This window comes from Pleurodeles waltl, chromosome 7 (assembly GCF_031143425.1).
Source record: "Pleurodeles waltl isolate 20211129_DDA chromosome 7, aPleWal1.hap1.20221129, whole genome shotgun sequence".
NCBI lineage: Eukaryota > Metazoa > Chordata > Amphibia > Caudata > Salamandridae > Pleurodeles > Pleurodeles waltl.
This window is the reverse complement of record NC_090446.1, coordinates 1537656967-1537679472: the sequence shown is the minus strand read 5'-3', so window position 1 is coordinate 1537679472 and position 22506 is coordinate 1537656967.

Below are 22506 nucleotides of genomic sequence, written 5' to 3'. Positions count from 1 at the left end.
TGAAAAAAGTAAAAAAAAGGACATAGAAGGTGGGTAAAGTAACATTAACCAGGGGAGGACGGAACAACCAGTGCTTAATTTGAGCAGGTGGTTTTGGGTGCTCAGCACCAGCACTTAATTGACAGCACCAACACTTATGACAGTCTGCCACATGATGGCACTGTTTGTTTCATTTAGAGACAAGAACAACATCCATTGTTAATTAATTAAATGAACACTATGCATGACTAACACCTGCTCCCAAAGCCATTCTTTTAGCTTTGTGAGCCTGGAATTGTCAGAACTGTCACCCTTGTAGGAGTGTGACGTTAGTAGTTGTGTTGTTACTGTAACTGGCAGCACTGTCAGTGGTAATGGGCAGTACAAGTGAAAGTGGCCTCCTGAGTAGGGCCATGCCACTTATTATTTTACAAATGTAGCTTTGGGAGCAACACGGAAAACACTGATAGGTGAGTTTTAGAGGGCAAAGCACGAGACCCAGAAAACAGATATACTCCAATGGAGTGCTGACAGAAAAAGAAAAAAAGATGTTCCCTGAAGGAGATCAGTAGAAGAATGCAAATCAACCAAAAAGAAGGCTAAACAAGGCATGTTTCAGGAGAAGGACAAAACACAAGAAGTTGGAGGACAGCAGTCATTTTGTTCTGTTTCTATTATTGATATATAGTAAACGTTCCAAAAAAGTAAAAAACAGAAAGAATGACATGGATCCCAATACAAACCACAATCACACAATGAGGAAAAGAGTCAGAGTTTCCCAGGCATCAATGGAGAAACCAACAAGCCACATGGATATACCTCAATAGGATGAGACCAGCCACAGTACATTTTTTTTTGCAAAGCAAGCGAAACATTGCTGTGTTCTTGTAGCGAACACAATCCTAAAATCATCAGCCAAACAAAGGAGTGCAGGGGATGTTTTATGGAGGGCGGAGATCATCCCTTGCTTCCAGGTTCCGGACAAAGCGGTCCCAGATCCTGGCTCCTGTCCCTTTGCCACCTTGTCTGTGGGATTCCGCCAGGATGTCTGTTTCCTCCTGTGCCCATTTAAGCAGTGTACGAAGCCAGCACTGTTTCTCAGAGGAGATGATTTCCAGGACATAGCAATTAAACGTTTAAGCAGTACATGCCAGATAAACAAATCTATGTAGATATTTGTCTTCTGTGGCCCTAGTAAGAATCCCCAGTAAGCAGGACTCAGGTCTATGTGGAAGCTGTGCATCAACCAGTGTGGATGTTATTGCTATGATATCTGTCCAAGCGCCCCTTTGCACCAGACAATCACACACCATATGGAAAAACCCCACTTCTGGTGTACCACATCTGGAGCATGATGGTGAAGCAGTTGGGAACATATGTGCTATTTGCCAGGGCATAAGGTAAATCTGGTCGCCGTAGTTAAATTGTGTATACCGAAGGTGTGGGTTTCATGAAACATATCACACTTGGCTCAATGATTGCAACCAACTGTTTGTCTGAGAGGGACGCATTAGGATGGCGGGACCAACGTTCTTATGGACCAGTTTCTGATAGGGTATTGTAAAATAATAAAGTAGAGTAGAAGGCTGTGACAAAGTTGCGTACATTACCGTGAGTAAGGGCCATGTGAAGGGGGAGTGTGGATGGTTCTGTTTGTGGATTGTTCCATCCGCCCTCCCTCCTCAGTGTGCAGTGACATCCCTATGTACCGCATGGTATATGAAGAAGTGGCCAGCACGAATATTGTAAGAGTTCCTAAGGACCTGGAAAGAGAGTAAGAAGCCATCCTCATAAAGATTGCCCAACCATAACAATTCCGAATAGACACCATTGTGTTAAACAACTTTCTGGGTGCTGCTCAAAGTTACAGATATTCTTAGCTCCGTTTTGACCTGCTCCAGTGGGTGGTTATATGGGGCACAAAGCGAACTCCAATATCCACGCTCAAAGTGTATAGCATTGAGGGCAGGGAATAGGTATCCCTAACTCATGGTATCAAAGGTCCTTCTCAATATTGAGTGAGACCACCACCGGGACTCCAGGTCCAGTGTGGCCATCCTCTATTAGGCTGAGCAAATATTGAGGAAGGAACTACAATCTGGATAAACCCGCTCTTGTCCACATGTATGAGGTGTGTGTGATAATAGGTAAGAACTGGTTTGTGAAAACCTTGCCTAGTACTATATAGTCAAAATTCAAAATTAACAGGGACAGTAGGACTTCATCTCCAGGGGGCCTCAGCCTGGTTTGGGGGATACCACAATAAGGGCTTCTCTCAGGGTATCTGGCAGCGTACCCCTGTCTAATGTCTCGTTATAGACCTCTAGGAGTCAGGCGGCCAGTGTGGCTGAGAAGGTTGCATAGTACTATATGGAGAGCCTGACCATTACTGAGGTTTTAGCACGGGACATTTGCGTGATAGATAATCCAATCACTTTAATTTGCGTGGAGTATCAAGTTCTGGACACTGGAGTGGATCTAACCATGGCGGGGGAGATTACAGAAGATGGCACCTAAGGTGTCAGTAAATGCGGTGGGGGCCTCCGAATACAGGGTACAATAGTAAGCTAGATAAGCCTTGTTGATTTCCAACTGTGTGTTAACAATATGGCCATCATCTAGATGGATGGCTGATATCAGAGTTTGCAAGTAGCTATCTCTAAGCAGCCACATTAAAAGTTGACCCAATCGGTGGCTTTCGGTGTGCAGCCGGGTCAGATAATGTTTATGGTCTAGTTTCTGTAGGTATGCTTCAGTGTTGCGGTGGTCCTCTCACAGTTGGTGAAGTCTATCTATCTCCACACTAATTTGCAGCAGACACATGTCAAGCTACTGCAGTTCATCTTCCTGCATCCTGCGCTCCATGTGGAGTGCCTGTCTTGCTCTCCAAGTTGTAGCAGTACAGTAGCAATGGAGAACTACTTTATGCACCTCCCGCTCCATTGTTCAATGAGAAGCAGTCCCCACATTTAGTGGAAATATTATGTGTTGTGCAAAACCAGTTGCTTACAGAAAGGGACATCCTGTAGCGCTTCAGTTTGCAGTCGCTATGTGGAAATGCAGGAACATGCCTCACCGCTTTGTAGGGTAAATAAACGCGCGCAGTGATCAGAGAGTGTCTGTGCTAAATATTCAGATTTAAGTACCAGTATCATCAGTAAACCATGTACATAAACCCTTCCCATCATGCATTCACCCCCCTGTGCAGGCACCAAGTGGAGCCCGAACAACAACAGTATAGCAAAGGCACAACAAATCAATAAGGAAAACAGATAATCAAGATAAGTCTGATTCAATATGTGGGTTATAGCAGTTAGCTATCAGGCTCCAAGTAAGACCTGGGATAAGCAGGCCCCATCCAACAAGTATTAACCCCTCTCCTTATCGCTCAAGCGTCTGACCATGGGTTGAAGCTACGACCATTCCAAGGGCATAAGGCCTTACCAGTCAGGGAGTCTGTAGTCTGTTGTTTTCAAAGTAAGTCATCAGCTAAGCGAGGGGTAATCCATCACTTCATTCGTATCTGAGCCTGCAGTGGAGGTACGTTTGCCCTATAGGACCACAAACAGATTGCAGTTACTGTGTTGTACCTCTGCTTCTGACTGTGCATGCTGCTTGATAAGTTGATCAGCAGTGGGCCGGTTTCAACATTTCCCCATGTGTCAGCATTTTGACCTTGGCATCTGTCACCCCTCCAGCGGTTGGGTCTCCAGCCACGGGAACACCATAGTTTTGCATGAAGACATGTGCAGGCATCCTGCAGGGAGGAAAATAAGAAACCATTCTCACCGTCGATGACTTTAAGTCATGTTGGAAATAGTAGTGCATGTTGGAGCCCGAGGTTACGGAGTTGCCCTTTAACAGAGGTGTAGGAATTGCACAGTCACTGCACTTTCCTAATGTTGTGGGGATAAGCAGTAATGGTGGCACATTCAAACTGCCAAGGGTCTTTAGAATGAAACAGTTGGAGGAAAGGATAGGATCCCGATGTTTGAAGTTCAGAAGTCGTGCAATGACTGGGCTGTCAGGTGGTGCGCACGTTCTATAGAGAAGTTAGGTACTTTGCCAACTAGGAATGTAGACTCTAACCAATGTTCAAGGAAATAATTCGATGCTAGACCCTTCTGTGCATTCTGGGAACCTGGAGAATTGAATATTGTTGCAGCGTGATTGTTCCTCGGCCCTTCTCTGTCAGGTGGTGATATCTGCACGCAGTTCACGGAGATGAGATTGTACCTCCTGCACCATAGGGTGTATTGAGTCATTTAATTGACTCTTTCCATCAGCTTCCGGTGGTTAGCATGGAGCAAGCTTACATCAATGGACACTGAATTTATCTTTAAGTCCAGCATAGTTTTTGTGTCCTGGAGTATCTTCTCAAATTGTCTCAAATGTTTGTCCAACATAGCTTCCAAGTGACAAATTGCATCCATTCTAGGTGGTGAGTCTCCAGCAGTGTTTTCGGGTCCAAGCCCTAAGGAGGGGGGCGGGCTACCTTGTTGCATTTGGTTTCACCATTGCTGCACTTGGAAGGAGTCTGTGTTATCCAGGGAGCACCCAGGGCATATCACTCTGCAGTCCTTGGCACAATTGAATATCCTTGTTCCAATTGGACTTATTAGAAGCAAGTTATCCCAGACCTGAGTGGGCCAAATAACACATCTGTCAGAGCTCCTATGGGTGGGTGTGTCCGGAGGGTGCCACCCCAGTGTGTTCTCTAGCACAAGACCAGAGTGGGAATGGTGAAATAGTTCTTGCATTGCTTCCCCTATGACTGAGGTTAAGGTGACATGTCTGAGTCTCGTGGGTTTTGCTCAGATTACATAGTGGACACTAGGCCTAGGGGCCCACGGTGCAACTATGTCCCACTGTTCCACAAGGAGCACAGAGTTATCCGACTGCTGATTTTGTGAGGTGTCCCCCGGCTAGGTCATCTACCCTGCAGGTACTGGCAATAGTCTCAGGTTCTCGCAATTGAAACAGGGTAGGAGGAAGGGGGGCCAGAGATTATTAGGGAAGAGAGCACTGCCCGCACTAATCAATGTTCTGTACTGGGAGCAACCACCCAGTTCTTGGCAGGGCAGCCCAAGCCAGAGGGTCCACCATATGCAAAGAGAGACAGTTAGTGTTTCGGCTGATCATCGGGTGTCCAGATGAGGCACGCCAAATTCTGTGAATACAGGGTGAGTCTTCTGTTGCTGCCGATGTTAGAGAGGACTGTGTCCTACCATTTGGCAGTTCTTCTACCAGTCGGGGTGAGGCATTATCTTCCTTTGTCTCCCTGAGCAGCACTGCTGTCCGCTCAGCTGCTGAGTACCTCACATAGCACGTCATGCACCGATGACCCACAGTACAAAAAAATCCCAGTGATGCAACTGAGAGGGGAGGAGGATTGCATCGCAACATCCACAGATTCATGCATATAATCAATTATCTGGTCGCTGCAGGGACATTGAGCTCATTATGGCAGTCAAGGATGTCACAATCTTGCAGTATAAGGTGGAGTTGTTGGCTTAAGCCTTGCTCCATCACAATGTTGATTGGGCTCCTGATACTGTGCATGGGCAGTGGAGTGAAGACTATAGAGCTTATTACTAGGGCTCCAGAAGCCACCCCAGGGAGAATAGTGAAGGATGCACTGGAGGCCTGTCCAGAGCTCTCGTTTAAGCGACAGCTCTCACCGCCATCTTGGCCATTTTCCAATCAGGAGAACAGCTCTCAAAGAAGAAGCAAATCAGACTGACAAGAAAGCTAACCAATAACTGACCCAAAACCCACTATAAGTTTTGGTATTACCCACACTAGTTCTTTGACAAATGACTGCTCTGAGCTGTGTGTAGGCAAAACTTTAAAAGATCTTTACAACATTTTAACTATAAGGTCCTACAGATAGAACAGTGCATTGAGCAGTTCAGACTGGATTATTTTGGATCTATGAAAAAGCACTTTGCAGATAACTTCTTATTTACATTTTACATATTTATAATTTGAAGAGTACAGAGAAAAACATGAAGTTTATGCTTAGGTGCCAAAGCTAAAGTTATAAACCAATGTTTAAGCTCATCCATCAAACCACATATCTGTGTGTCCACAATGATATTGCATCAACTGCAGCCACCATAAATCACTGGCAACTTGGCAACTATAATTTCCATGGAACAAATATGTACTTAAAAGTAAACTGCAAACAGCTGTGTTACACTTCCTAAGATAACATGCACTATTCTTGGGGAAGGCAGTTTGGGGAGAATTGCTTCCACCCTGAAGGATAGCGTAGATATCAGTTTGCACCAGCCCAAATTATGCTAACATTTTTGTGTCAAATTTTGAGGGCAGTTTCATCTACAATTCTGCAATCTGCCAAACACATCTGATCATGTATTTAAAATAGACCAATTAAATTTTTTGATTTGGAAATGCTCCAGTGCACACCTTGAACAGCAGATTGCTGACCTGAATCAGAAGAACCCCAGAACTCAGTTCACACATTCCATCCATAAGACAAGTGTTACTTATCTGGATGTTCATCTTGAACTCACACTTGTGTCTTTCCACTAAAGTCTTTAAGAAGCCAACTGAACAGAACAACATGCTGCTATTTAGCAACACCCACTGCTGTTGAAACAACATCTTCCTTTTTCACACTTCAGTTGCGTGAAACGAATGACATCCAATTCTGACATTTGCACTCAGACACTTGCTGCATTCAAAAAGTAGTTAATCAAATGCGGGTACCCATTCGAAGTGTTGGATACTGCTCTTCATTGCACGTCCACTTTTGATCCTTCAATATTGTTGTGAAAAAACTGATTGTGAAACCATCACATGGGGTTTTTGTGTCCAAATTGTCTACTCAACCACCGTCAAACGTAATATCAAGCAACGGTGAGAATTTGAAAGAAATCGTATCGTCAACTATGCAAAAGAATGTCACATTGAACAAAGTGATGAGGAAGCGCCAGAGTTACACACACTGCAGCAACATCATTGTAGGCAGCATCATTCCTCACCCACAAACATGCTGTTGTATAGCTATTTCTCCCATATTTTAGACACGTTATTTTATCAAACTAGGCCTGCCGTTGTGCATTTTAGCCCAGTTACATTTTATTCAGCATTGCTTTTCTAGCAATAGCCACATTTGCTGTGTTGTTTTGTTTTCTCCGTCTAATTGTTCTTTTGCAGAGGAAAGCATTAAGTTCTTAGCAGGACATTCATTTCACTTTGTACTTTCCTCAAGGCTGCAGTCAGATAAGGTTGCTGGCAAAAGTGGTACGCTATGTCTCCAACGTTCACAGAAACAAACACATTCCTACGTGAGGACCTTTCTAAGAATGTCAACTGTTTTATTATATAAACACTCTTGTGTCCCATACATGTTAGAGGGAGATTCCAGCCAGATGGCCACGACTGTATGGTGATTGCTGATTGCGTTTTCTACAGCTGCTTGCATAGACTACCAAATCCCTGGCCTATATGGGGACGGTGTCTCTCTAGACTACAGGCTTCTTAGGTATGGGGGATGATATCTTCCCATGGGGGAAACCTGAAGGGCAGATTATGCTTATAATGCTGTGCTCTAACATAACTTAGGTAGGAACGAAATATATCACTCCTAGTGACAGTATGGTGGGACTATTTTTGAGTTTCACTCTCCTTGTCACAGTCTGGTTCTTATTGTGTTTTATCATCCTAGTTAATGCAATACATTCAGTTTTATCTAAGATACAGTTACTTAACCCCTTCGCTGCCAGGCCTTTACCCCCTCCTGTGCCAGGCCTTTTTTTGCCAATTTGGGGCAGTTCGCGCTTAGGCCCTCATAAGGTTTTGTCCACATAAGCTAACGAAGCCAAATTTGCGTCCTTTTTTTCCAACATCCTATGGATTCTAGAGGTACCCAGACTTTGTGGGTTCCCCTGAAGGAGGCCAAGAGATTATCCAAAATACAGTGAAAATTTCGTTTTTTTCAAAAAAATGGGAAAAAGTGGCTGCAGAAGAAGGCTTGTGGTTTTCCCCTGAAAATGGCATCAACAAAGGGTTTGCGGTGCTAAACTCAGCAGCGTCCCAGCTTTCAGGAACAAGCAGACTTGAATCAGAAAACCCAAATTTTCAACACAATTGTGGCATTTTACTGGGACATATCCCATTTTTGCAATTTTTTGTGCTTTCAGCCTCCTTCCAGTCAGTGACAGAAATGGGCATGAAACCAATGCTGGATCCCAGAAACCTAAACATTTCTGAAAAGTAGACAAAATTCAGAATTCAGCAAGGGGTCATTTGTGTAGATCCTACAAGGGTTTCCTACAGAAAATAACAACTGAAAAAGAAAAATATTGAAATTGAGGTGAAAAAAACATCAATTTCTCTCTACTTTTTACTCTGTAACTTTTCCCTGCAATGTCAGGTTATCGAAAGCAATATACTGTTACGTCTGCTTGACTCCTCTGGTTGCCGGGATATATAGGGCTTGTAGGTTCATCAAGAACCCTAGGTACCCAGAGCCAATAAATGAGCTGCACCCTGCAAGGCGTTTTCATTCTATACCGGGTATACAGCAATTCATTTGCTGAAATATAAAGAGTAAAAAATAGCTATCAAGAAAACCTTTGTATTTCCAAAAAGGGCACAAGATAAGGTGTTGAGGAGCAGTGGTTATTTGCACATCTCTGAATTCCGGGGTGACCATACTAGCATGTGAATTACAGGGCATTTCTCAAATAGATTTTTTTACACACTCTCCTATATTTGGAAGGAAAAAATGTAGAGAAAGACAAGGGGCAATAACACTTGTTTTGCTAATCTATGTTCCCCCAAGTCTCCCGATAAAAATGATACCTCACTTGTGTGGGTAGGCCTAGCGCCCGCGACAGGAAATGCCCCAAAGCGCAACGTGGACACATCCAATTTTTTGAACGAAAACAGAGGTGTTTTTTGCAAAGTGCCTACCTGTAGGTTTTGGCCTCTAGCTCAGCCGGCACCTAGGGAAACCTACCAAACCTGTGCATTTCTGAAAACTAGAGACTTAGGGGAATCCAAGATGGGGTGACTTGTGGGGCTCTGACCAGGTTCTGTTACCCAGAATCCTTTGCAAACCTCAACATTTGGCTAAAAAAACACATGTTCCTCACATTTCTGTGGCAGAAAGTTCTTGAATCTGAGAGGAGCCACAAATTTCCTTCCACCCAGCGTTCCCCCAAGTCTCCCGATAAAAATGGTACCTCACTTGTGTCGGTAGGACTAGCGCCCACGAAAGGAAATGGCCCAAAACACAACGTGGACACATCATATATTTTCATAGAAAACAGTGCCTACCTGTGGATTTTGGACTGCAGCTCAGCCGGCACCTAGGGAAACCTAGCAAATCAGCGCATTTTTGAGAACTAGAAACTCAGGGGAATCCAGGATGGGGTGACTTGCGGGGCTCTGACCAGGTTATGTTAGCCAGAATCCTTTGCAAACATCAAAATTTGTCCCAAAAAACACTTTTTCCTCTCATTTCGGTGACAGAAAGTTCTGGAATCTGGGAGGAGCCACAAATTTCCTTCCACCCAGCGTTTCCCTAAGTCTCTCGATAATAATGGTACCTCACTTCTGTGGGTAGGCCTAGCGCCCACGAAAGGAAATGGCCCAAAACACAACGTGGACACAACATATTTTTTCACAGAAAACAGAGGTGTTTTTTGCAAAGTACCTACCTGTGGATTTTCGCCTCTAGCTCAGCCGGCCCCGGGGGGGGGCAGAAATGGCCTAAAATAAATTTGCCCCGCCAACGCCCCCCCCCCCGGAACGACCCTTGCCTGATGGGTCGCTCCCCATCTCTAAAAAAACAAACAAAAAAAAAACACACACATTTTTTTTTGCCCTGGCGCCTAGAGGTTTCTGCCCCCCCTGGGGGCAGATCGGCCTAATAATCGGCGGATCTGCCCCAGGGGGGGCAGAAATGGCCTAAAATAAATTTGCCCCCCAACCCCCACCCCCCTGGGAGCGACCCTTGCCTACGGGGTCGCTCCCCCTGCGTGACATTGGCGCCAAAAAACAAATCCCCGGTGCCTAGTGGGTTCTGCCGCCTTGGGGGCAGATTGACCTAAAATTGACCAATCTGCCCCCAAGGGGGGCAGAAATGTTCTAAATACAATTTGCCCCCCAGGGGAGCGACCCTTGCCTGATGGGTCGCTCCCCTTCTCTAAAAAAACAAACAAACAAAAAAAAAACACAAAAAAAACATTTGCCCTGGCGCCTAGAGGTTTCTGCCCCCCATGGGGGCAGATCGGCCTAATAATAGGCCGATCTGCCCCCGGGGGGGCAGAAATGGCCTAAAATAATTCCCCCCCCCTTCCAGGGAGTGACCCTTGCCTAAGGGATCGCTCCCCTTGCGTGAAATTCACGTAAAGAAAAAACTCACTGGTGTCTAGTGGTTTCTGCCCCCCTTGAGGGCAGATTCGCCTCATCAAAATAGGCCAATCTACCCCCAAGGGGGGCAGAAATGGTCTAAATACAATTTGCCCCCCAGGGGAGCGACCCTTGCCTGATGGGTCGCTCTCCATCTCTAAAAAAACAAACAAACAAAAAAAAAAAAAACACAAAAAAAAATGTTGCCCTGGGGGCAGAAATGGCCTAAAATAATTCCCCCCCCCCAGGGAGCGACCCTTGCCTAAGGCGTCTCTCCCCTTGCGTGAAATTCACGCAAAGAAAAAACTCCCTGGTGTCTAGTGGTTTCTGTCCCCCTTGGGGGCAGATTGGCCTCATCAAAATAGGCCAATCTACCCCCAAGGGTGGCAGAAATGGCCTAATTATAATTTGTCCCCTAGGGGAGCGACCCTTGCCTAAGGGGTCGCTCCCCACCTAAAAAAAAAAAAAAACATAAAAAAAAAAAAAAGATCCCTGGTCTCTTTCAATCGCGCTATGGGGGAGGTCCCTGTGACAAATGAGCGTGCGCTCGCGCGCTGACGTCACGGGGGTGGAGGGGTCGGGGGTGGAAGGGGAAGGTCTTCCCCTTCCATCCCTGCCTTGGGGGGGACGGGGGGTGCCCAGGGGGGGCGCGCTAGCACTCCCCCAAGTTCCTGTGTGCCTTGGACGAGGTGACCTCATCCAAGGCACACGGGAACTGTAGCCCTGGATGAGGTCACCTCGTCCAGGGCACAGAAACGGTTAAATAAACCCTTATTGAACTATATTTTGACTCTGTTTGTATTTGCCTGTGTGAGACTAATGTAACTGAGAGAAATGAACGAGATCTGTTCGACCACGATTCCTCTGCCACAATCATCCCTGCTCTTGGGCAGAGATGAGGTGCTGCTAGTTAGCCAGAAAACCCAGATTAGGCCGACAGGCATCACATGGTGTAGAATTGTACTTAGTGTAGGAAAGTACCCTCTTTTAGCTGTGGTTACCCCCATTTTCTGCTTGATGTCAGTGTGCTTGACTGTGTTCACTGGGATCCTGCTAATCAGGACCCCAGTGATTATGCTCTCTCTCCTCTAAATTTGGTTGTTGCAGACTAGTAACCCAGTATTTCACCCACAATTGGCATACTGGTGGCCCCTTATAAGTCCCTAATATATGGTACTCAGATACCCAGGGCATTGGGGTCCCAAGGGATCCCTATGGGCTGCAGAATATCCTTTGCCACCCATAGGGAGCCCATGCAAAGGCTTCTGTAGGACTGCCATTGCAGCCTGCGTGAAAAGGTGCATGTACCCTTTCACTGACATTTAAACTGCACCAGGTCACTTAAAAGTCACCCCTATAGTAAGCCCACAGTCCTGAGGGCAGGGTGCAGAGTACCTGTGTCTGAGGGCACCTCTTCACTAACAGAGGTGCCCCCATAATCTCCAGGACCATTTTCCTGGACTTTGTGAGTGCGGGGACCCCATTTTACGCATGTACTGAGCATAGGTCCCTACTTATGTTTAGCTACATAATGGTAACTCCAAACATAGGCATTTTTGGTATCAAACGTGTTGGAATCATACACCAAGGCCTTTGCAAGCATTGGTTGTATGATTCTGTAGTATTTCCTTCTCAATAATGTTTATTAGTTTTAGTCTTATTTCCTTTTTGTTGAAACATTGTATCTTTGAAAGTGCTATTATGGTATGTTCCTGCCCCCCTTTTTGTGGGCGCTCTTGACTTTTGCCTGGAACATTGGTGTGAGGTTCCATATGGCAGTTAGTGAAGAGAGCCTGCTCTTGGTGTGGGTGAAGTTTGTGTATCCTGCTGTGTTATACTGAAATAAACCATTTTGGAAGAAGCATCTACCACGTTCTGGCCTGGAAATATTTCATTTCCTCAATAATATTTCCCTTCATCCCCACATTTTGTCGACAAGTGAACTGGGAACCGGATTCTCTGTTTGTGGACTTTCAGAAACTTCAATGTATCTATATTTTGAGGTACTGTTATTTGCTCGCTTGTACTGCTTTTTTTTAATGCTATCGAAAATCGCGTTACTTTGTACCAGCGATTTCTCATTTTGTTTTCGTTATTTTCTGCGAGTGTCCTAGTAGCCTAGCAACTCTCCTCGCTATTCAACAGTATTAAGCCTTCGTCAGCTTTCTGTGGATGCTGGGTGTTGCTCGGCAACATTCCACATGCATTCCAGCGCGTGAGTGCTCAGAAGGATCTGAGCGTTGTAGGGTAACCATTCACGCGCTGTTTCCACGGACGTCAGCACTCCTAGGATGCTGGGTATTGCCTGGCAACATTACTCGCGCATTCCAGCGCGTCAATGCTCAGAAGGATCTGAGCGTTGCTGGGTAACTATTTTCGCTAGTTAACCATTACGTCAGCGCTCCTAGGACACCGGGCATTGCCCAGCAACCTTCCTCGTGCTTCTCTCGGAGCGCTTATTGCGGAATATCTGAGCATTGCCAAACTCATGGACGCTCTCTTCTTCGTTGCTAGTCCATCTTAATGGGGAACACTCCATGCGGCTATTCCTCAACGTCTTCGTTCACATTTTCAGCATTTGTTGCTGAAACTCTTCTAGGTTTCTTGGCAACACTTCTCATGTGGTGATCAAGCTACACATCGAGTTTTATTATACTTTTACTCCCTGATTTACGCTTCTATTTGTTCTGACATTATAAATTTCCTACATAAGTTTTTAAACAATGCTATTTAGCAATTTGTAGACTCTAATATTAATTTTCCTTTCCAGTTGTTTAATCTTGTACTGGTGTACAGGGTTCCCAAAGTTTTCTACAATTCTTTATAGTCTGTTTTTTAAAATATGTCGGTATGCAGAACATTACACCTCAACCTTTCTTTCTTTCTGTTCGTGGTGATCCTCCTATTGCTTGGCCTAAATGGCAGAAAGTTTTTTTGACTTACCTCAAAGTTTGTGGAAGCAGTTTGTCAGCGGAAAGGGAGACGTCTGTCCTTCAACATTGCTTTGGTGCGGAGGGTCAGGAGGTTTTAGAGACCCTTCCTGCGATTAACTTTTCAGACAGAGCTGAAGGAGACTCTTCTTTGAGTTTGAAATCACTTTATTAAAGTTAGACATACATTATTTGCCGAACATTTCCATTATACTTCATAGGCTCTACTTTGGCAAATGTAAACAGAACGATGAGGAATCAGTTGAAGATTTTGTCACCAATCTACGTGAACTAGCTGCTCGTTGCAATTTTGGTGATAGTGTTGATGGAAGCATTCCTGACCACTTCATGCTTTAATGTAAAAGTGATAAATTAAGAGAAGCCCTCGGGTCTAAGAGCGACCCTACTTTAGATGAAGTGTTGCTAAGCAAATTGAGCATTCGGGGGCTTGCATCGAATATTTAAATAAATCTAAGATAACTTCTACGTCTGTACAAAATTTGGACACAAAACCAAAAAACAAACAAAATGTTAATGTCAAAGCAAAGTTGTTATGTTTTAGATGTGGTTCTTCTTCACATTTAGCCAATAACAAAGTTTATCCTGCTTTTGTGGCCACTTGTAATAGATGTGGGAAAAAGGGCACTTTGCGAAATTTTGTAAGGAATCTTCGAGGACTAATGTTAAAGTGAGTGAAGTTGGGTGTGATGATTTCTGACCATGACTTCATTTTCCAAGTTGTTAATGATGTTAAATGTGTTTCTGTAGTTCGCTGTGACTAACCTTCAGATGTTGTTGAACTAAATGGAGTTAGTGTTCAAATGATGATGGACTCAGGAGCTAAATCATCATTGGTCTCAGTGAAAGATTACGAGATGTTATTGAACGGCAAATTCACTCTTCATGACCCTGATGTTTCTCCGTACAGCTATGGAGGGAAACCTATAGAATTGAAAGGTTATTTTGAAGCATCTATTCAATTCAAAGACGTATGGTAAGATATATGTTCCTGTTATTGGTGATACCATTTTGAGCTGGCCGCATCAAAAGGAGTTGGGTATCATTTTGAACCCTAATTCTGAGCCACAGGTTCAAGTTCAGAAGATTTCTGAATCTGAGCAGCATGGTTGGGTTCTGAGAGTTTCTGATTTTGAAAATGACTTGATGGGGGAGTTTCCGGATGTTTTTAGCACCAAGGAGGGGTGTGTCAAGGGGTATAAGCATTGCATTGTTTTGAAGAGTGATGCCAAACCTATTGCTTGCAAAGTCAGGAATGTTCCTATAAGTGTACGAGACAAAGTTAAAAATGAACTTCAGAAGTTACAGGGCGATGGCATAATTGAGGAAGTGGAATCAGCAGAATGGATTGCTACAGTAGTTGTTGCTACTAAAAAAAAGGTGATATTAGGCTGTGTGTTGATTTACACAATTTAAATAAGGAGATTGTGGAAGATAAATTTCCATTGCCTAATATTACTGAAATGGTCAGTTCATTAGGTAATGCAAAGTTTTTTCCACACTTGATTTAACTGCCACTTATCATCAAGTGCAACTGTGTGAGTAATCCAAATTGCTTACTTCTTTCATCACACCGTTTAGCGTGTATAAATTAAACTGGATGCCCTTTGGTCTTTGCTATGCAGCAGCTGTATTTCGAAGATTAATTAATGATATTCTCGGTGACATAAATGGTGTTTGTTTTTTTCAAGACGATGTTCTTGTTTTCACCGAGACACGTGAACAACATAAAGAAAAAGTCAGAGAAGTTTTTCAAGTGTTTAGATCTAAAGGTGTGACTCTGAAAAGGGAAACATTTCTGAAGTCGGAAATTGTTTACTTAGGACATGAAATATCTGGCGATGGTGTCAAGCATACGGAAGAGTTGGTTAAGGCTACTGTGAATTTATCTACTCTAAAAAGAAAGGATGATATACACGTTTTTTAGGCATGGTAGAGTTTTATTCCAGGTATGTCCCAATTGTGCTAAAAGGTCATTCGCCATTAGAAATCTTCTGAAGAAGGGTTCAGAATTTCTATGGACAAATGAATGTGAGGAGGAATTTCTTGACTTGAAAAACGCGTTGTCTTCTGCTCAATCTCTTAGTAGTCTTCAGCCAGGTTTGCCTTGTTGTCTTGTTATGGATGCTTCAGGGAAAGGATTGGGTTGTGTTTTGAAACAGTTGAACAATGGCAAATAGAATACTATAGTGTTTGCTTCACACAGTCTACGTGGTGCGGAGTTCAGGTATTCCACAATAGAGAAGGAAGCATTAGCCATATTTTGGGCTGCCAGAAACTTCAAGCAATTTCTTTTGGGAGTACGTTTCCATGTGTATACGGATCATAAGCCTTTGCGAGTTTTTGAGAGAAAGGGACTTGATAATATTTCATCTCGCATTTGTAAGTAGGTTATAGGTTTACAGGATTTTCATTTTGAAGTTAAATATGTTCCTGGATGCGAAAACAGGACAGTGGATTGCCTCTCCAGGATGGACTCTGTAGTTGCTGATGATGATGTTAATGATGATTCATGGTAGACTGATGATGAGGTTATGGTTTGTATGGTAACGGAGGGTTGCATCCCCGAAATGGTGTGGTTGGATGAATTGCGTAAGAATGGAGAGTTATTAAAAGTTAAAAACCTACTATTGTCTAACAAGGAATTAACTGATTGTGAAAAGGATAATATGGCTTTCAAGAAGGTTTGGGGGGAACTTTCTGTTCAGAATGGTCTGTTGTTGAGAGGTTCTAGACTAATTCCTCCATCTACTTTACGTGAACAACTCAGAAACCGTGCTCATTCTGGTCATCAGGGGATATCTTAAACAAAAGAGAGGATGAAATGCACTTATTGGTGGCCTGGGATTGATGTTCTCTTGGAAAGGAAGGTGAGAGAGTGTGTTGATTGCAAGTTTTTGGATAAGGCGCTGAAGCCTAGAACCCAACCTTTGGTTCTAAAAGAAATTCCTAAGGAAGTGTGGGAAGAAGTGTCCATTGATATCATGGGTCTGATTTCCTGTGGGGCTGTTTCCAAGTATGCTTTAGTCCTTATAGATATGTTGTGCCGTTGGCCTGAGATTTTAATAACTACTGAGATTACAACTAAGACTGTAGTGAATTTTCTTTCAGAGGTGTTTGGCGGGGAGGGTAATCCAAGATTCATTCTTACAGATAATGGGGTCCAGTTTACCTCTAAACTTATGTGTGACTTCTTGTCTACAAGAGGTATTGTTCATAAGAAATTTGCTTTATATCACCCAGAATCAAACGGAATGGTAGAACGCTTTAACAGAACTTTGAAGGAAACTATACAGTTAGCTAAACAAATGGTTTAATGGCTAATTGGGAGTTGATGAAGTCCAAAGTGGAAGAATATAGATTCACTTCACATTCAAGTATGAGCCAATACCCTTTTGTTTTATTGAGAAAGCGTGTTCCTCACACTAAAGTGTGTTCTCCCTGGGTGAAAAAGTACATTAAGGAAAATTTTGATTATGAACTTCAGAAGTCAGTTGGTTTTGAAAAAGACAAATATCTTCAGAAAAGAAGAAAGAGAATTTATGACAGTCGCAAATCTGTGAAGGAAAGTGATGTGCAAGTTGGGACTTGGTCAAGATTAAGTTGCCTGGGAAACAAATGCTGGAGCTTCTAATTTTAGTAAAGTATTTAAAGTTATTAAACTGTTCAAGGGGTCTGTTAAGGTTGACGATGGTCACATTTGGAATCTCAATAGAGTTGTTAAACTTAAGTGATTATTCTTCTTAAATATATATATATATATATATATATATATATATATATATGTATATTTTTTTTATGGAAAGGAAGGTATTGTAGTATTTCCTTTTCTATAATCTTTATCAGTTTTAGTCTTATTTCTTTTCTGTTGTAACACTGTATCTTTGAAAGTGCTATTATGGTATGTTCCTGCCCCCCCCCTTTTGTGGGCGTTCTTGGCTTTTGCCTGGAACATTGGTGTGAGGTTCCATATGGCAGTTGGTGAAGAGAGCCTGCTCTTGGTGTGGGTGAAGTTTGTGTATCCTGCTGTGTTATACTGAAATAAACCATTTTGGAAGAAGCATCTACCACGTTCTGGTCTGGAAATATTTCATTTCCTCAATAATATTTCCCTTCATCCCCACAGATTCCATGCAGTCTGAGTGCTCCTTAGAGGACCCCCTGTATTGCCATTTACAGCCTTTTGAGGTTTTCCAGGCAGCCCCAGCTGCTGCCACCTCATAGACAGGTTTCTGTCCCCCTGTTGCTTGAGAAGCTTGAGGCCAGAAAGGCAGAGCAAAGGTTTGCCTCTGGGAGAGGGGTTTTACACCCTCTCCTTTTGGAAATAAGTGTTACGGGCTTGGGAGGGGTAGCCTCACCAAGCCACTGGAAATGCTTTGAAGGGCATATTTGGTGCCCTTCTTGCATAATCCTTTCTACACCAGTTCAGGGAGCCCCAGTCCATGGTCTGGCGTGAAACTGGACAAAGGAAAGGGGAGTGACCATTCCCTTGTCCATTACCACCCCAGGGGCGGTGCTCGGCGCTCCTCCGGAGGGTCCCTGGGTTTTGCCATCTTGGATTCCAAGTTGGTAGGAAACTCTGGGAGGGGCCAGGGCCAGCAGGTGACGTCAGCGCCCTCCCCTGATAGATGCTTACCTGTTTAGGTAACCAATCCCCCTTTCAGGGCTATTTAGGGTCTCCCCTTTCGGTGGTTCTTCAGATTCGGATTGCAAGACTTCAGCAGGAATCCTCAGCATCCTCCACTTCAACTTCTCACCGAAGAAACTGCATCTGGACTCTCCAGGAACTCTACAAACTGCACCAAAGAAGCAAGACGCCTTCTGCGATATTGTATCTTCAGCTCCTGCCAGCAACTGCAACTGTTTCCCGGTCGTGCATCCTCTGAGGACAGTCTGTCTTTAGCCTGCACCAGAAGAGTGAAGGAATCTCCCTTGGGGTGAAGGAGTCACTCCCCTGCTTCAGCAGGCACCTACAGCAATGACGCCAGGCTGCATGTATCCCCTTTCCTTCTGAGCTGCACGGATCATGCATCATGGGTGGTGGACTGAAGTGGTCCTGATGGTCCTGATTGTCCAACTTTGGTGGAGGTAAGAGCTTGCCTCCCCACGTAAAACAGTACTTCTGTGCACTGCGTGGTTTGCAGTTGCCAAGGCTTGTTGGCATCCTTCCACAAAGTTCATCATGCATCTTGCAGCTCCAGCCCCAAGCACTTTATCCTGCGACGCACATCTTCCTGAGTGGTGCTCCGGCGGCGTGGAAGCCTTTGTCGTAGTGCTGTGTGGGCCTCCTTTTGTATCTTCTTTGTCCCCGTTCTGTGGGACTCCAGTTCACGCTGCCTGGTCTTCTCTGGGCTTTATGATTTGCTGAGAGCACCCGCTAACTCCCCGTCCTGGGTAGAGTCCACCTGGTCCTTCCTGGCCCCGGGCAGCGTAATTTACCACTAACTGCGAGATTTGCGTGGCAGACTCCAGAGACGCAAGCTAGACGGCAATCCTCCATCCGGTGTGGGACATCATTTGCACCAACCAGGAATCCAAATCCATCTTCTTGGGTGCAGTACTGACTGTTCTTCTCTACAGGTCCTCAGGTCCAGGAATCCACTGTTGGTCTCTTGCAGTCTCTTCTGGTTCTTGCATAATCTTCTTTTTCGTATCTGCGTGTGTTCTGGTAAAGTTACTGTGTTTTACTCCTGCTTTCCTGGGCACTGGAGTGAGTTCTAGTACTTACCTTTGTTTTTTTTTTTAGTACTCCCAGAGACCCCCTACACACTACACTTGCCTAAGTGGGAAACCAACATTCTTTCGTTCTACTTTCTTAGTATATGGTTTGTGTTCCCCCTAGGGCCATTTCTAACTATTGTGATTTTCACTAATTGTACTGTTTTCTGTTTTCAATCACATTTCTGCATACTAGTGTATATGATTTGTGTATCACTTACCTCATACGGGAGTATAGTTTCTATGGTATTGTTGGCATTTGTGTCACCAAAATAAAGTACCTTTATTTTTGTAACACTGGGTGTTTTCTTTCATGTGTGTGAGTACTGTGTGACTACAGTGGTATTGCATGAGCTTTGCATGTCTCCTAGATAAGCTTTGGTTGCTCATCCACAGCTGTCTCTTGAGATCCTTGCTTCTAGACACTGCATTTCACTAATAAGGGATAACTGGATCCGGTGTAAGAACCCACAACAAACCAGGTCCACCTCTTACACTTAGTACCCCACAATCTATGCGATTCTGCCACCCATATCCATTAGCTTCATTAGGGTAGTTAGAACTTATGCGACAACGCAAATTGATTCATTTGAAACATTCGGTGTCCTGTAATAGCCAATTAGGTGTCCTTGTGGTTTAATATACATGGGTAAAACAGAGAGGCACATCAAGGTGCACATCACAGAGCAAAAGAGCATAATTAGAAACTGGAATTTGTCTCTTGCGGCACATTGGATGGATCACCATCGGAGTACTGCTCAGTTTAGATTAACAGTGCTGGAAACCATTATGGTGAATCCTGGGATCAACACCTAAAAACAGTTATCACAATGTGAAACTGATTGGATTAAGAATTTGAACAGTCTCAATACCACAAACCTCAAAGATAAATTAGAAATGGTTTGTTTCTTGTAGTCTTTGATTCTCGCTGACACTTCTGCTTATGCCTTGCATAATGAATTGCTATACCAGCATAAGACACACAACTATTTTTATGCTCATCCATAGATATCCGTTTTTGCTCAGTATGCACTTAACATGCAACCACCTCTCACATGTACAAAGAATCATTTGACAAACTGGGGTATGGAGTGAGCTGTTTAGTTGTTACTAGGTGTCAATTGTGGCAATCCATGTATTATGTCACTGTTCTTGTTTGGTTTCAATCAATGTCACTAACTGTACATCTTTTTCTGCTTAGCATTTTCATGCATATTCTGGCACTGCGTGCCATTCTGTTTTGAGAATATACTTTTGCATTCTTTGCCACTTCTATTTAACTATATGCTGTCATGATTATCTCATCAGTTTACATCAGTCGTATACCATGGTGTATCATGTGACTCGCAATGATCAATATATTTTCTAACTCTGGCCATGCATCATTTGACTACTTTCTGACGTGATTGTCTTATTTGTTTTTGTCCCCATACTGCGTGGGGTCAACCGATTTATACTGTGTTTTCACTTTTTCCCCTTTTTTCCTATTCACTCCACAATGTATTTATTTCATGGTTATGGAGTCCACGTCATTATCACATCTTTTTTTTTCCTCAGTTGCTGTCTTAGCTGACATACTGTGAGACCTTTTGCAGTGTCTTCTAACTTTTTGCCCCCACTTGTGACCCCTAGATGCTGGTTTTCCGACTCTGAAGGCGCCCTGAGATCTGCTAACTAGACCCAGGGCATGTGCTCAGATTAAAAGTGTATGCAAATTAGGCAGAATTGTAATTGGCATGGCAGCCTGACTATAAGTCTCCAGTATATAACAGGGCATGGAGGATTAAAGGTCCAGTGCATTTAATGCACTGAGGTGTGCACTATTGTGGTGCCTGTTGTCATTTTAAAGGCAGCCCTGTCTTGCAGGTTGCTTTTAAAAGTAAAATATATGCAAAATTGAATGCTTCCAAAGTCGCAAACAACCTCATGTTTACATTTAAATCACCCCTAAGCCCCACCCCCCCAGTGCTCCGGGGGTAGAGTGCCTTGTAGCTATAAGCAAGGACATTATAAAATATGTCTTATATGTCCTGGTGATGGAAAAACAACCAATTTTGTTTTTGCCCATTTTAGCACACTAGCACCAAAGGCTAACATAGGAGAACTTTATTAAAGTATAACTATCTCTAGGAAAGAGCTACAATTTCCATTCTTGGACTCAAAATGATAAAATGAATCCAACAATTTGCTACTATTAGATTTATTATAACTTTCACAGAAAAAAGCTGTAGAACTTTCTTTTCTGTGAGCCAAAACCCAGCCTTCCAGCTTCTTTCCTCTGATTGACCAGTCTCTGCCAGTCTGAGCCAAGCTGCCTTAATGAGGTGTGAAGTAGTCTGCATTGAAACAAAGGGACCTCTGGTGGGTGGAGTTCTACAAGCTACAGAGCAAAAGGCAGCAATGGGACTGGGTAGCCAAACTGGTCTTCGAAGTGGGAAGGACACTTAGGACAGGAACCAGGCTCATCCCTACATCCTGCCACCCCAGCCAGATGGGAGCACCAGTAATTAGATTAGCAGAGGGGCTAGAGGAGGAGTGTTAGAGGAATTAGGCCACACCAGTGGGATGGCTTAACCAGGTCCTAACCCCAAGAAGAGACTTTTTCCACCTTGGATTTTGGAAGAATAGTGCTTCCTGGGATTGATGTTTGTCACACTTCACAGGAAGTGGTCCCCGCAGATGATGGCACCCTGCACCCCATTAGCCAGCGGTGCCTTTCTGCTTGCCAGCTCAGGCACACTGAATAAATACGGGAGAGTTGCCCAGCAACTCAGATCACTGCCTGAACTGAAAGGTGAAAAAGGACTGCCCTGATGGAACCCTGGTGTGCACCTCAAAGGACTGCACTGTGCATGACTGTGCCTGCTGCACACTGAGGAACTACAGCTCTAAGGACTTTGCCTGGCTTCAAGAAGTAAAGGAGTTGACTCCCTAACAACAACAGGTTAATAGGGCTTCACCTGCACCATCTCTATCAAAAAGGCCCCAGTTGACCTTTGACGGAACTGGCCAGGTGCACTCAGTGAAGTGTAGCCCCAACACCCCAATATCCCAAGGATATCCTTGAACTCCTGGTCTGCCCCAAGAAGGACTCCACTCAAAAGGACTGCAAGATTGTTCTACATTAGACTTTTTAAACACATATCCCAGTACATACAGTCAGCAGATCGAGGCCACGTTTTGGCACGAGGTCACCGCTTAATACTGTGCTGATTTCCTGATTCGATCGACACATGACTCTTTTGGTTTATTTTAGGTATTTTCTGCATACATCATTGTTTTTTTTATTCTTTACCTCACATTAATGGTTTGGCACGCGGTTTACCTCAGTGCACTAACCACTACTTTGGGATTGCTCACATTGGTGGGTTTTAGTAGCACAACAGCATCTTTGCCATCATGACCAGTGCATGCTGGTATATGTAGTGCACACATACTTGCTGTCACATTCTTCCATTCAGAGAAGTGACCA